Source organism: Crocuta crocuta, unplaced genomic scaffold, assembly GCF_008692635.1.
Source record: "Crocuta crocuta isolate KB4526 unplaced genomic scaffold, BGI_CrCroc_1.0 scaffold172, whole genome shotgun sequence".
Classification (NCBI taxonomy): domain Eukaryota; kingdom Metazoa; phylum Chordata; class Mammalia; order Carnivora; family Hyaenidae; genus Crocuta; species Crocuta crocuta.
Window position 1 is genome coordinate 8,424,494 of NW_027528872.1, and position 12,855 is coordinate 8,437,348.

General features: G+C 42.4%; 1 protein-coding gene across 2 annotated transcripts in view; it reads left to right on the forward strand.

Moving 5' to 3' along the window:
- The first annotated feature begins 4,177 nt into the window (after window positions 1-4,177).
- SIAE (sialic acid acetylesterase) overlaps window positions 4,178-12,855 on the forward strand; it is a 74,001-nt gene continuing 65,323 nt past the window's right edge. Inside the window, exons 1-2 of one of the 2 annotated variants that reach the window (XM_077756624.1) lie at window positions 4,178-4,291; window positions 11,278-11,356. The gene's annotated coding sequence lies outside the window, so the exon portion shown is untranslated. The remainder of the gene's footprint in view (window positions 4,292-11,277; window positions 11,357-12,855) is intronic. The other variant, XM_077756625.1, reaches the window with a different exon arrangement.

Sequence of the window (12,855 nt, forward strand, 5' to 3'; positions counted from 1 at the left end):
AGGGCGTCCGGAGAGCCCGGGGACCCGCGCGCACCGCGGAGGAGGCAAGACGCTGCCGAGCGCTAAACCGCGGCAATAAAAACACCACCGCTAAGTGTGTGGTTGAGGAGCAGCAAATCATGATGCCACCTAGAACTCCCCCGGCATCGGCTCGGCCCCGGAGCCCCTCCCCGCGCAGCCTGCAGCCCGCCGGCCGCCGCCCCCGGCTGTCCCCAAGCCTGGCGCATCTCTCCTCCGCCCCTCCCCCGCTCTGCAAAGTGCTGCAAAACCTGTCAGGGAAGGGGTGCGCTAGCAGCAGGCAGGTATTTGAAAGCCTCCTCCTTTTCTTCCAGGAGTAGGAGCCAGAATATCTCTCAGTCTGCCCGGGCCTCCATGTTGCTCTCTGGATCATTCGCTACTCCATTCCCATTGGGGAAGTGGCTAACTTTGCCAAATATTTACTACGCCCTTGCCCGCCTCCTCAGCCGTCAGAGGACTCTGAGTGGCAGACGCCTGCTTCTGACACCGTCTCTTTCCCTCACAGAGATGGGGGCAAGGGCATTCGCGGTGCTGGGGATGGACTTGAGCTTGGGTCTCAAGATTCCTCTCTGCTGGTCTCACCCATGGCACCCATGGTTCTCTGAACGCTCCCTTGAGTTCCCTGGAGTCCTTGCTGTCAGGGAGCGGTTGGGTGCCTAGTGCCACTTATTTCCAACCTCGCCAAAGCCAGAGGGAAGGCAGAACCAGATAGGACACCCTTTCCCACCATTCCCCTTCCTCTGACCTCAGTGTAGATTTGGGAACCCTTAAGGAAAAGTTCCAGAGGGAAACCACCTCTAAGACAGCCAGTCTGCTCCCAGGAAGGAGTTTGTCCTTCAAGGGACTGTGGTGGTTACAGAATGGAAGACAATTTTTAAAAATCATCCTTGAATATATTAGGTAAGAGTGGCCGTAGCCCCTACACTGTGAAGATTGACCCAGGTGTATCACATGCATTTTCCCCATTTTGGTTCGCCTCCAGGCATCATCATTATCAACAGAGACAGCGTTGGTGGCAAAGATATACTTTACATTGGGGTTTAGAGGAATTTGGGGGGAAGCAAGCCCATGATCCCCAACCCTGGTTGTGTCACCAGAGGACAGGAAATGCTGAGCTTCAGGTGACCTCTCCAGTTTAGGAATGACACTTCTTCCCAAGACCAGGGTTTTGGAAACAAAGCTAAATGGAAATACACAAGCCTTTTAGCAGTTTTCCCTGACCGGGATGGACTCCCGCTTCCTTTCCAGCCTATGATCTTATAGCTAGCTCTTCTTCCCCAGAGCCACTTTCCTTGGCCCTAAATGTGCAGAATGATCCTCTTGGAGAAAATGCCCCACGTGCTCCATTCACTTACCTTTAGACAGCACCGCCCTATACAATTAAAAGCGGAGGTAAAGCTTGGTCACCAACCTATTGCGAAGTCTTTTCTTGTTAGTCCTAGCTCGAAACTGACAGCCTTATTATGAATTTCTTGATAAATGAGTAGGAGCAACACACTCATATGTAGTATATGTTGCCTATAAAATCCAAAGAGTCCTGCCAAATATTTGCCTCTTTTTTTATGGATAGATGCAACCAGTTGTCTTTTCCTTTAGAGGTATATCTTGACATGAGCTAGATCACTAGATCCTTAGGCACTTCACTGATGTGGTAATCCCTTGAGCTTTCTATCAAGTTAAGAGTGGAATGGACCAGTATGATGTTCTAGAAGATATCAAGACGATCAAAGGTTCTCCAGACTATACTATGACAAAAAGCAGGATTATTAACAGTGAAGGTATACTGTTGTTCCTGTCCCCATGAAGTCAAATTCCTTCTGATTATTTTTGGTGATATAGATGGAGAGTAAGCGGGGATTTGTTAATTTAATATCTGCATACTAGGGGCTCTGTTGTTTTGCTCCAACAAAGTAACCACAAGCAGAATTGGCTGTAAATGGCACCACTGATTAAGTGTATGATAGTTTATAGCTATTCCCCCAGGACCATCTGGCTTTTGCAAGAGCTAGGAAGGAAGTTAAATGGAGATGTGATTGGAATCACACCTCTGCTTCTTTCAAGTTTTAATGGTGGAACTAACTCCATAATTCTTTCAGGATGCTGGAGTTGCTTTATTTTTTTTAATTTTAATGTTTATTATTTTTGAGACAGAGAGAGACAGAAAGCTAGCAGGGGAGGAGCAGAGAGAGAGGGAGACCCAGAATCAGAAGCAGGCTCCAGGTTCTGAGCTTCCAGCACAGAGCCTGATGTGAGGCTTAAACCCACAGACCGCAAGATCATGACCTGAGCCAAAGTCAACTGCTTAACTGACTGAGCTTCCCGGGCACCCCTGGATTTGCTTTTGGATTACTAGTTTGGCAGGGGGAAATGGGTTGGGGTAGGGGAGTTCTAGGGCCTTCTACGTAGTTGTCCCTTCTGGCCATAATAGACCTCATTTTGGGACTCAGGGAACCAAAATGAAGATTCTTCCAGTTACTAAGTAATTCTATTCAAAATGTACCTTCTAACCGAGAACCATGAAGTAGATTCATGGTCCCACTGGACTTGGATGAAAACTCCATTTTTTTTTTTTTTTACCTGACTTTTATAAACACACTCTAGTGATCCAAGGTAGCATTTCAGGCTTTAGGATTAATTTAATTCAATTAATTTCTTAATATCCTGAAGAATAGAGTATCTATCATCCGAGGCTTCCTGAAGGAATAGGGATAGGGGCGTTTGAGCAGGTTGCATATACCAGATCTGCTTTAACATTCTCATATTCTGTAGCATTTAGATTTCTTCTTCCATCTATAATATGCCAGAGAAGTTCTGACATTTTGATCTTACTGGCCGCAGCTTATTGATGAGATTGGCCAACTTTATTGTCTAGTAATGCCACTTCCCAAACAATTATCATTAAATCCCAATTCCCAGTTGTGCATCCATTTCAAAAAATTTAGCTAATCAAGTCTTAAGGCATGTTTTTCTTCGTCTAACAAAGTTAGAATCCACTTCGATACGCTCCTCAGACTCCTGTTGATAAAGTTCATGAAATCCTATAACTCTTTTGGCATCTAGTCTCTCTCCTCCAGGCCCAGGGCTGGTACTTTACGGTCTCAACTATGCTGCCATTTACCTTTCCTTGAGGATCTGGAAGCAATGGAGTGGAGATGAGTCCTGAGGGAAATTGAATTTCCTTGGTGCAGTCATTGAAAAGTTTTTATTCAGTGGCAAAAGGGTTGCAGGATATTCAAGGGAGGTTTAGGAGGATTTGAGCATTCAAGTTCTCAGTCCCATCCTGTCTGCATAAACGTGTCCATCCTATCTATATCTTGGGGCTCCACGTCTTTCCCATCAGCACTCTCGGCTTACTGTGAGAGACTGAAACTGAAGAATTTGAGTATTTAATTGGATTTGCAACTCTATAATCATTAAAATCATTTTCTAGACTTCATGATCTTCATCTATATTAATTCAGAGACTATAGGACATGGTGTCCCTTAGAGCTATTGTAGAGACTGTCTGATCTTCCACCTGGTTCTGAGTTGGGTATTAGAAGCTTTCAACATGTCCTTTTCACTGTTTACTCTCTGGGGAGCCATCAGAAGCAGCCAGCCGACTCCACAGTCTTTATAATCACGACTGTCACCATGGAGACTAAGTGCCACAGTAACTTTATTTCTATTGTCCTCCACCTGCACGTCACTCCTTGCCACCATGTATGAGAAGCTGAGTCACTGTGGTGCCACTGAATGCCGTGGATTACCAGTGTTCCATTTTCTCCTGGTAAGGAGGTTAGTTCTGTGCTTTTCCAAATATGAGGGCAATAGAAAATGAGAATCCTGTTTGGGGGACGGTTTCTTGGGCCCTTCCTGGTATCTTATTCTTACCTCAGTTTAGAGCCAAGAAGGCAACATGAGGCACATCAAATAATGTCATTGAGGTGGATTTAATAAGGCAACTATTTATGAAGTTTAGTGCAGGGATGCTAGACTGAGTAAAGCTCAATTCTTCATCCCTATCTTTATCCATACTCTTTCATGTCCTCTTTATGGGTGGAGTGTACTTCCTTGCCTCATATCTTTGGACTTAGTCATATGACTTTTAGGCCAATGACGTGTGGGTGGAAGTGAGAGGATGTCAGTTCCAAGCTTAGGCCTTCAGAGGAATCGCATGTCCTTGTATGTTCTTATGAGCCTCTGCCATCACCATGACAGAAGCATCCATCCTAGTCCAAGGAGGATGAGAGATGTGTGGCGCAGAGTTGGTCCAACCATCCCATAGACCTACGGTAAGAAGCGGCACAGTTGCTCTAGCTAGCAGAGCATGAAGGAAAGATGCCCAACGGAGCCCAGCCTAAATCAGCCAAGTTCTAGCTGACCTGCAGATTTATGAGAACAAATGGTTGTTTTACGACATTGGACTTTGGAGAGGTGGATATGTAGAATAATATAGCAATGGCTAGCTGGTACACTAGAATAAAGACCAGTGAGGTGAGGCAGAACCTCAGAGCTGTTGATAGTAAGCTTAAAGGATGAACAGGAGGAAGAAGTTACTAGAACCTGGAGAGAGTAGCCACAGGACAAGATGTTTGACAGGAGCTGTGGCCTTTGGTAGAGGGATGTAGACACTTCATAAAAACCAGAAAGGGAGGCAAAGGGAATAAATATCACCCCTTTGCTCTCCTCCTAACCTCTGACTTCCTGCTAGTGTCTCTTACTATCAAACTCAGAAGGCAGGGGAAACTAGTGATGCAGTTCACTTAAAAAAAATTCTCCAAGTTCACACAGCAGGATGAAAGGCTGGAAGGGAAAATGGAAAATACCCAACATACTTTGAATATCTGAAAATGTCTTTGCTTCATCCTTATACTTGTAGGATAGTTTGGTGGGATACAGAAGAATTTCTTTCAGAAATTCAAAGAGATGTCTGGTGCAGTATAGCTCTTGAGAAACCTCTCTTTTTTCTCTCTCAAAATTAGTAGAGTCTTCTTACTTTTCTTAAATATATACAGATTTTCTCCATGTGCTTTGCAGTGGATTTACTTTTATCTTTTGTTCTAGATACTCATAAGATCTTTTTAATCTGGAAACTGTGTCCTCCAGTTCTGGAAATGTTTCTAGAATGATTTCATCGATAATTTACCTTATTCTGTTTTCCTGCTCTCTTTTCCCCTAAATTTCTAATTTTCTCCTATTTCCCATCTTTGTCTTTTTGCCCTTCTTTCTGGGAGATTTCCCCAAACTTGCCCTTCAATCCTTCTATCAAATTTTATTTTAATAGTGTTTAAAATTGATATATACCTCACAGAAAATACAATTAACTACTTTAAGGTGTGTGCTTCAGTGATTTTTTTTGGTTTATTCACTATATTGGGTGACTATTACCACTATCAAATTCTAGGACGTTTCTAACATCCCAAGAAGATCAGGACATTTCTAATTTTTTTTAATGTTTGTATTTATTTTTGAGACAAAAAGAGACAGACCATGAGCCGGGGTTGGAGGAGGGAGAGAGAGAGAGGGAGACACAGAATCCTAGGCAGGCTCCAGGCTCTGAGCTGTCAGCACAGAGCATGAAGGACATTTCTAACATCTCTATACCATTAGCAGTGAATCCCAATTCTCTCCTACTCTCATCCCCTGGAAATCATTAATCTATGTTTTGTGTTTATGGATTTACATACTCTGGACATTTCATATAAATGGAATCATGCAACGTGTGGCCTTTTGTGTCTGGCTTCTTTCACTTAGTATAGTCTTTTTAAGGTTCATCTGTGTATAACATGTAACAATACTTCATTCCTTTTTTTACAACAAAATAATACTCTGTTGTGTGGATATACAACATCTTGTTTACCCATTAATCTGTTGATGGATATTTGTGTTGTTTCCATTTTTGGTGTACTATGAATAATGCTACTATGGACATTAACATACAAGTTTTGATGTTGACATATGTTTTCAATTCTTTTGGGTGTATACAAGAGGTGGAATTGTTGGATCATATGGCATTTCTAAACTTTTTGAGGAACTGCCAAACTCCATTGAGTTCTGAAGTTCTACTGTCAAGTTTAATAATTCTAAAAGTTCCTTTTAACATTTTATGAATGTTTCTTCTTTTTAAAAATGGAATGTAAAATCATCCTCCCTGAGAATATCAATGATATATTTTTTGAGAATTCTTCTCCCTGCATAGTTGTCTCACAATTAATCAGATTAATTTAATTTGATTTAAAAAATCTGCTTCTAGGGGCGCCTGGGTGGCTTAGTCGGTTGAGCGTCCGACTTTCGCTTAGGTCATGATCTCGTGGTTCATGGGTTCGAGCCCCGCGTCGGGCTCTGTGCTGACTGCCGGCTCAGAGCCTGGAGCCTGTTTCAGAGTCTGTGACTCCCTCTCTCTCTGACCCTCCCCTGCTCACGCTGTCTCTCTCTCTCTCCTAGAAATAAATAAAAAAAACATTAAAAAATAAAAAATAAAAAAAAATCTGCTTCTGTATTAAAGGCTTTGCCCATAGTCTATGTCTCATAATCCTAGGCTGATCAAGAATGATTTTCTTCAAGAATGAGGAACCAGAAAGCTGATTGGATAATGTTGTCTATCATGTGGGTAGTCTTGTTGACTTTGAATGTCAAAATGATTTGATGGGCTATTTGTTGAGAACACCTAATGCCAGTTATTTAAGTCAGATTCTTCAGAGAAGGGCCTTCCAATCTCCTGTGGCTCTTTCTACCTGTGCTCTGGGGGATGATGGGGAAAGAAGGCTGGAGGTCTTTGGATTCATGACTCAATATGCACATTGTCACTTCATAGCCTTCTTTGGGCGTGGTGTTTCTGTCCTCGACTAGGCCTGGTAGTTCCCAGTCTGGATGCTCTTTCGTTCTCTCTGGACTGTAAACCATCAGATTTCAGCTAGGATGCGGGTAGGACGGGTTCCTAGTGGCATGGAGTGGTGAAGTGAACCTAAGGATTTAATGCTGCTCAGACAGCTTTTAGTCAGTTTTATTTAGCCTTTTCCCTTTTTCCTCTAGTTCCTGTGCTAACTGACACTGTCTATTTCTGTGCCTTTTGTGACTTTTGTCGTGCAAATTGTCTTGATTCTCAGCCTTCCTCACTTTGGATTTGGGATTAGGCTCTTTGGGTTCTGCTGAATCTGGTTTCTGGTTTCCAAAATGTGTTGATTTTGTCTCATTTCCTATTGCACTAATTATGTTTTAATTAAAAAATTCATTTGCTGTTGCTTTTTTTGGTAATTTTTTAAATGTTTATTTATTTTTGAAGGAGAGAGGGAGAGACAGAGCGTGAGCAAGGAAGGGGCAGAGAGGGAGACACAGAATCTGAAGCAGGCTCCAGGCTCTGAGCTGTCAGCACAGAGCCTGATGCAGGGCTCAAACCCATGAGCTGTGAGATCATGACCTGAGCCGAAGTTGGAAGCTTAACTGACTGAGCCACCCAGGTGCCCCGATTTGCTGTTGCTTTAATGGAGTTTCTGGATGATATGGAACTGGATGTGTGTGTTTAGTCTTCCTTCTTAATCCAGAAGTCTCCAATCCACTATTCTAAGTAAAAAAGAAAAGAAAAGAAAAATCTGATATTTTCATTCCCATCTGAATTCATCACGACCTAATCAGAGGGTAAAAAGCACTATACTTATTTTAATAGAGTTTAACATAAAGAATTGTTAATCAAGTATAGGGAATTGTTACATGGTGGCTAAAAAAGCTAAAATAGAAAACTCAGCTATTACGGAGATGGAAATTGCGGGAAGCAGTTACCGCTGTCAGGCCTGGAGAACAAAGAGAGGAAGTTGGAATTACTAAAAGTTAGAAACTTAGTGAAAAGGACTTGCAGAGCTGAAACAATGGCATCTGAGGAAGAACACTGCTTGACTGGAGCTGATGTCTCTGAGGAGACGTGGTGAGGCGAGCTATGTGTACCGGAAAGTACTTCATTTGCTTCTGAACTGCTGCTCTGGGGTGAGGCAGAAGCAATGTTGAGTGACATTAACAGCTATAGGAAACCAACAAGAAATGAAACAAGGGAGCATAGGCCATCTTCCTCCTCCAGCCTTGAAGTCTCTCCTTCATGGCCCTTATTGTCAGAGCTTAATTTTTTTTTTTAATGTTTTATTTATTTCTAGGAGAGAGAGAGAGACAGCATGAGCAAGGGTGGGTCAGAGAGAGAGGGAGTGACAGACTCTGAAACAGGCTCCAGGCTCTGAGCTGGCAGTCAGCACAGAGCCCGACGCGGGGCTCAAACCCACGAACCGCGAGATCATGACCTAAGCGAAAGTCAGACGCTTAACCGACTAAGCCACCCAGGCACCCCAGCCTTATTGTCAGAGCTTAAAAGAGATCTGGCTGGGGCGCCTGGGTGGCTCAGTTGGTTGAGCATCCAACTTTGGCTCAGGTTATGATCTTGAGGTTCCTGAGTTCGAGCCCCACATTGGGCTGTCTGCTGTCAGCACGGAGCCCACTTTGGATCCTCTGTCCTCCCTCCCTCTCTGCCCCTCCTTCACATAGTCTGTCTTTCTCTCTTGAAAATAAATAAACATTAAAAAACAGAGAGAGATTCAGTTGGCAAAGGGGAACATGTGGTGTGCAGAGCCCAGTTCCAGCAACACAAAGCCAACTAGAAGGTGGAATTAAAGCTGAGGGACAATAGGTTGGTAACTGGTGTAGTTCACCTTTTCAGCAACTAGGATTGCTATGAACCCTACTAAACATATTTGAATGTCCATACAACAATAAATCAACTCTACGTTTCTACCTTCTTGAGAAATCATTCTTTTTTCTTTTTAATGTTTATTTAATTTTGGAAGAGAGAGAGAGAACATGAGCAGTGGAGGGTCAGAGAGAGAGGGGGCCAGAGGATCTGAAGTGGGCTGTACTCTGACAGCAGTGAGCCCAACACGGGCCTCGAACTCACAAACCGTGAGATCATGATCTGAGCTTAAGTCAGATGCTCAACTGACAGAGCCACCCAGGCGCCCCTTTATGAAATCATTCTAACTCTCTTCCCAAAGTGAGGAGACACAAAGTCCAAATAGCAATTGTATCCATATGTGGGAGATAGTCTTACTATTTTTGAGCTATGTTAATTACTGATCATGGTTCCATCTGAATATTCTGTTTCTAGATCTTATCTTTTGATCCCAGTTTTTCTCCTTCATTTCCCTCATTTGGTTCAGAATTTGGGTGAAGAAGGGAGTATTATATATTCACCTCCTTAAAGGCTAAAAAGTATGCTTATTGTCAACAAGTTTACTTGTTAATGTGCCAATGTACATGCATCCCCAAGAATGGTATGAATTCCAGTTGTTCTACATCATCTACTTTTAAGTTTTGCCAATCAATGAATGAGAAATTGTATCTCACCATTGTTTAATCTACATTTCCCTTACTGGGGAGAATGAACATCTTTTTTCCATATGTTTACTGGACCAAGGTTTCCTCTTCTGCTCATATACATGCCCACTTCCCTAATTTTTCTTCTTAATGATTTTCAGGAATTCATAATTTATTTTTTGTAAAATGTATTTGAAATGTAAGGGTAAGAATAGAGGCTAATATAGAAAGCATTCATGTTCCTAGCAGCCAGACTTATTAAATTGTCTTATTTGTATTCATTCATTGTCTTACTTAAGGTTTTGTTTTAAAGACACAAAACATGTACATGCCTGAGATCCTTTTGGTCCCCTTCATCAAACCCATTCTTTTCCATTCTCCACAATAATCACTATCATGAGTTTAGTGTATCATTCCCATGCTAAGTTTTTATACTGAGTAGAAGTTATATTCTGGATACTAACCCTTTGTTAATTTTATGCATTTTGAATTGCAAATATCTCCTCTCATTCTGTGCTGTGTTTTTCACTTTGCTTATGGTGTTTTTTGAAATATAAAAGTTTAAATTTTAATGTGATCATATTTATCAGATGTTTCTTTTATGGTTTGTGCTTTTTGTGTTGTATTTTAAAAATCGTTTTTCTATCTTTCCTATATTCTTTGTATGTCTTATCTTTCTGATAAATCTCTATGTTCCCTTGAGGAAAGGATTATCCTCTACAATGTTAACTCCAGTGACTCCCAACTGCTAGGTCAGAAAGCCCTAACTGGTGGACACCAGCATGTTGCCTTTCTCTGCATAACTGGCTCCAGCCGCTGATCCCCTCAGTCACTATCTTGTGCTCTTTCCTCTTTTTTTCCTTTTTCTTTGTGTCTGCTTTACTCCTGCCTGTTCTTTTATGCAGGAGAGAGGAGTTTTGAGGAGTATCAGTTACAGCTGAAAACGATTAAAAACAAATGGGCTCCTACAAGTGTAAAGTCCTTAGACCTCAGCAGGTCATTCAGTAGGTCATTGACCAGATATAGTGCATTTCTATCTTTTGACTCGCTTCCTACTAGGTCAGCTTTATTCTAAAGCTCCCTTGCGACCACATGACATTTTTATGCCTAATTCAGTGACATTTGGGCTAGATAATTCTTTGTTGGGGTGGCGGTGTCTGTCCTGAGCATTGTGGGATGTGAAGAAGCATCTCTGGGTTCCACCCATTAGATACGAATACTGTTCCTCTCCACCTTGACTTGGGGAAACCAAAGATGGCTCCAGACATTGCCAAACATCTCCTGGGGGGGTGGGGGGTGAAATCAGCCCTTGCTGAGAAATTCTTACCTAATTAGACAGGCCCAAATCCCATGTCTGGTCCTGAAACAATGGCAGAAGGTACTACTTGGCTTCAGCCAATCTGGGCTTATCTGTAGAGCTTGTGCAAAGTCTTGGTCTGTGTTGGTGAAGTGTAGAAATCAAAGAGAAAAGCTAGGTGCTAATGGGAAGGGGTAAAGTGGAAGTGATATTTGATAGTCAAGATATGGCCACCCCCAGAAGAATCTGATATGATGCCCAATGTGGCAGTTAAGTGGCCACTGTCATTATTCTCCCAATATAGTACCTGATCATTAGTGAATCCTAAGCCCTCACCATTAGCTCCTCCATTATAATGAAAAGAAGAGAGATAGAGAGAGGGAAAGAGATAGAAAGAGAGAAAGATTTCTGATGTCTTTTCTTATTAGGGCACTAATTTTATCATAAGGACTTCATCTAAACTGAAATATCTTGCAAAGGCCCCATCTCCAAATACTATCACATTGAGGGTTAGGGCCTCAACACACGAATTTTGGAGGAAACACAGTTGAGTACATAGTATTATTATTTTGAATTTTGGCAGTTATAATTCATTTAGAGAAGAAATAGAAATGTATAACTTTTTTGTTACAGATTAGCTCCTGATCAGCAGGTGTGCCCATCCCTGAATTTTTATGACATCAGAGGAAGTGAAGAGTTCATATATGTGCAGGTATGTCAGGGACTCTCAACTTAATTATCGTGGGTCAGGTTTCTTGGAAATGTTTTTTGAGACTGATGGTTTTGAGGGTTTGAGTAGAGGTGGTTTATTGAACAACATCTGTAAGGATGGTAGGGGAGCAGGACTGGATAGAGGAAGAAGTGGAGTTGTGATAAAGTTGCAACAGAAGCTTGGCTAGTCCTATGGCTCAGAGCTGGGGTGGCCCTGCGGAGTGGTCTCAATTAAAGGCAAAGGGCCATGTCCTTGTATCACTGTAGTCATTAGATGCAAGCTGTCTCAAGGAGGGTGCAACCTGAGGTGAAGCATCTCTCTAATGCTGAAGGCAATTTCTAGAAAGGAAGTAGACTTTGGTCCTGAAAAATTAAGGTGGGGATGGGGGCAGGTCTGAGCAGCACACCACAGCTTTCACTATGTTACCTGCATGATCTAAAAGCAGGTGACTCTAGGGGCACCTGGATGGCTCAGTTGGTTAACATCCGACTCTTGGTTTTGCCTCAGGTCGTGATCTTGCAGTTTCGTGGGTTCAAGCCCCGTGTCAGGCTCTGCACTGGCATCGCGGAGCCTGGTTGGGAGTCTCTCTCTCCCTCTCTCTCTCTGGTCCTTCCCCACTTGCACCGTCTCTGTCTCTCTCAAAATAAATAAATAAACTTAAAAAAAGTATAAAAGTAGATGACTCTAAACTCATTGTTGGGCTAGCACCGCAGGGATCAGGTTTCTTTCTAATTGCTCAAGTCTTCAGGCGAGCATTGTTGGATTAGCACTGCAAGGATCATGTTTCCTATTGCTCAAGTCTTCCTTTCTATTGTCTCAAGGATTTCAAAAATAATTCCCTCTGACAGTTTCCAAAATCGGCTTAATGTCTCGTTTATCAGACTGAGCCCTACTTCTTAGTAATTTGATTTCAATGGAATAGAATGCCCGAGTTTTAGTTTAAAATGCTCAGAGCCCCCTGAGACAGGCGTCCTCAGGGATAGAATGATAGCAGACACTCACACCTTCTCCATTCTATCTGACCCCCTTGGGAAAGTATATTCCTTCCTGTGGTGTTGATCTCTTGGTCTCAGAGTGCTGACAGTCCTTTGCCAAGGTATTTGGTAAGGAGTGTGGTGGCTTTTGAGATTTTAGGTGTAGTAACATCACTGCCCAACAGGCTTTTATATTTTGGTGCTACACAACAGAGACTGCGTCCTCCCAAGCATGTTTTTTTTCACGGAAGTGTTTTCATGTTCTGAAGTGTTGTATTTCGCACGTCCGCTCTCTTCTGAGAGCCTCACAGTCCTAAGCAGTTGTCAATCCCTGTAGCTATATTTGTAAAAAGCCCTTCAGATTGAGTGTAAATTTATCACCATCATAAATGGATACAAAATGGGTCATTACGTGTTCATTACAGATAAATGGGAGAGGAAAGAATAGGACAAAAAACAAAAAGCCAAAGCCCTAGTTTTTAATTTGTAAACTGCTCTTTAAAAACACCCCCAGGGCAAGAGAGC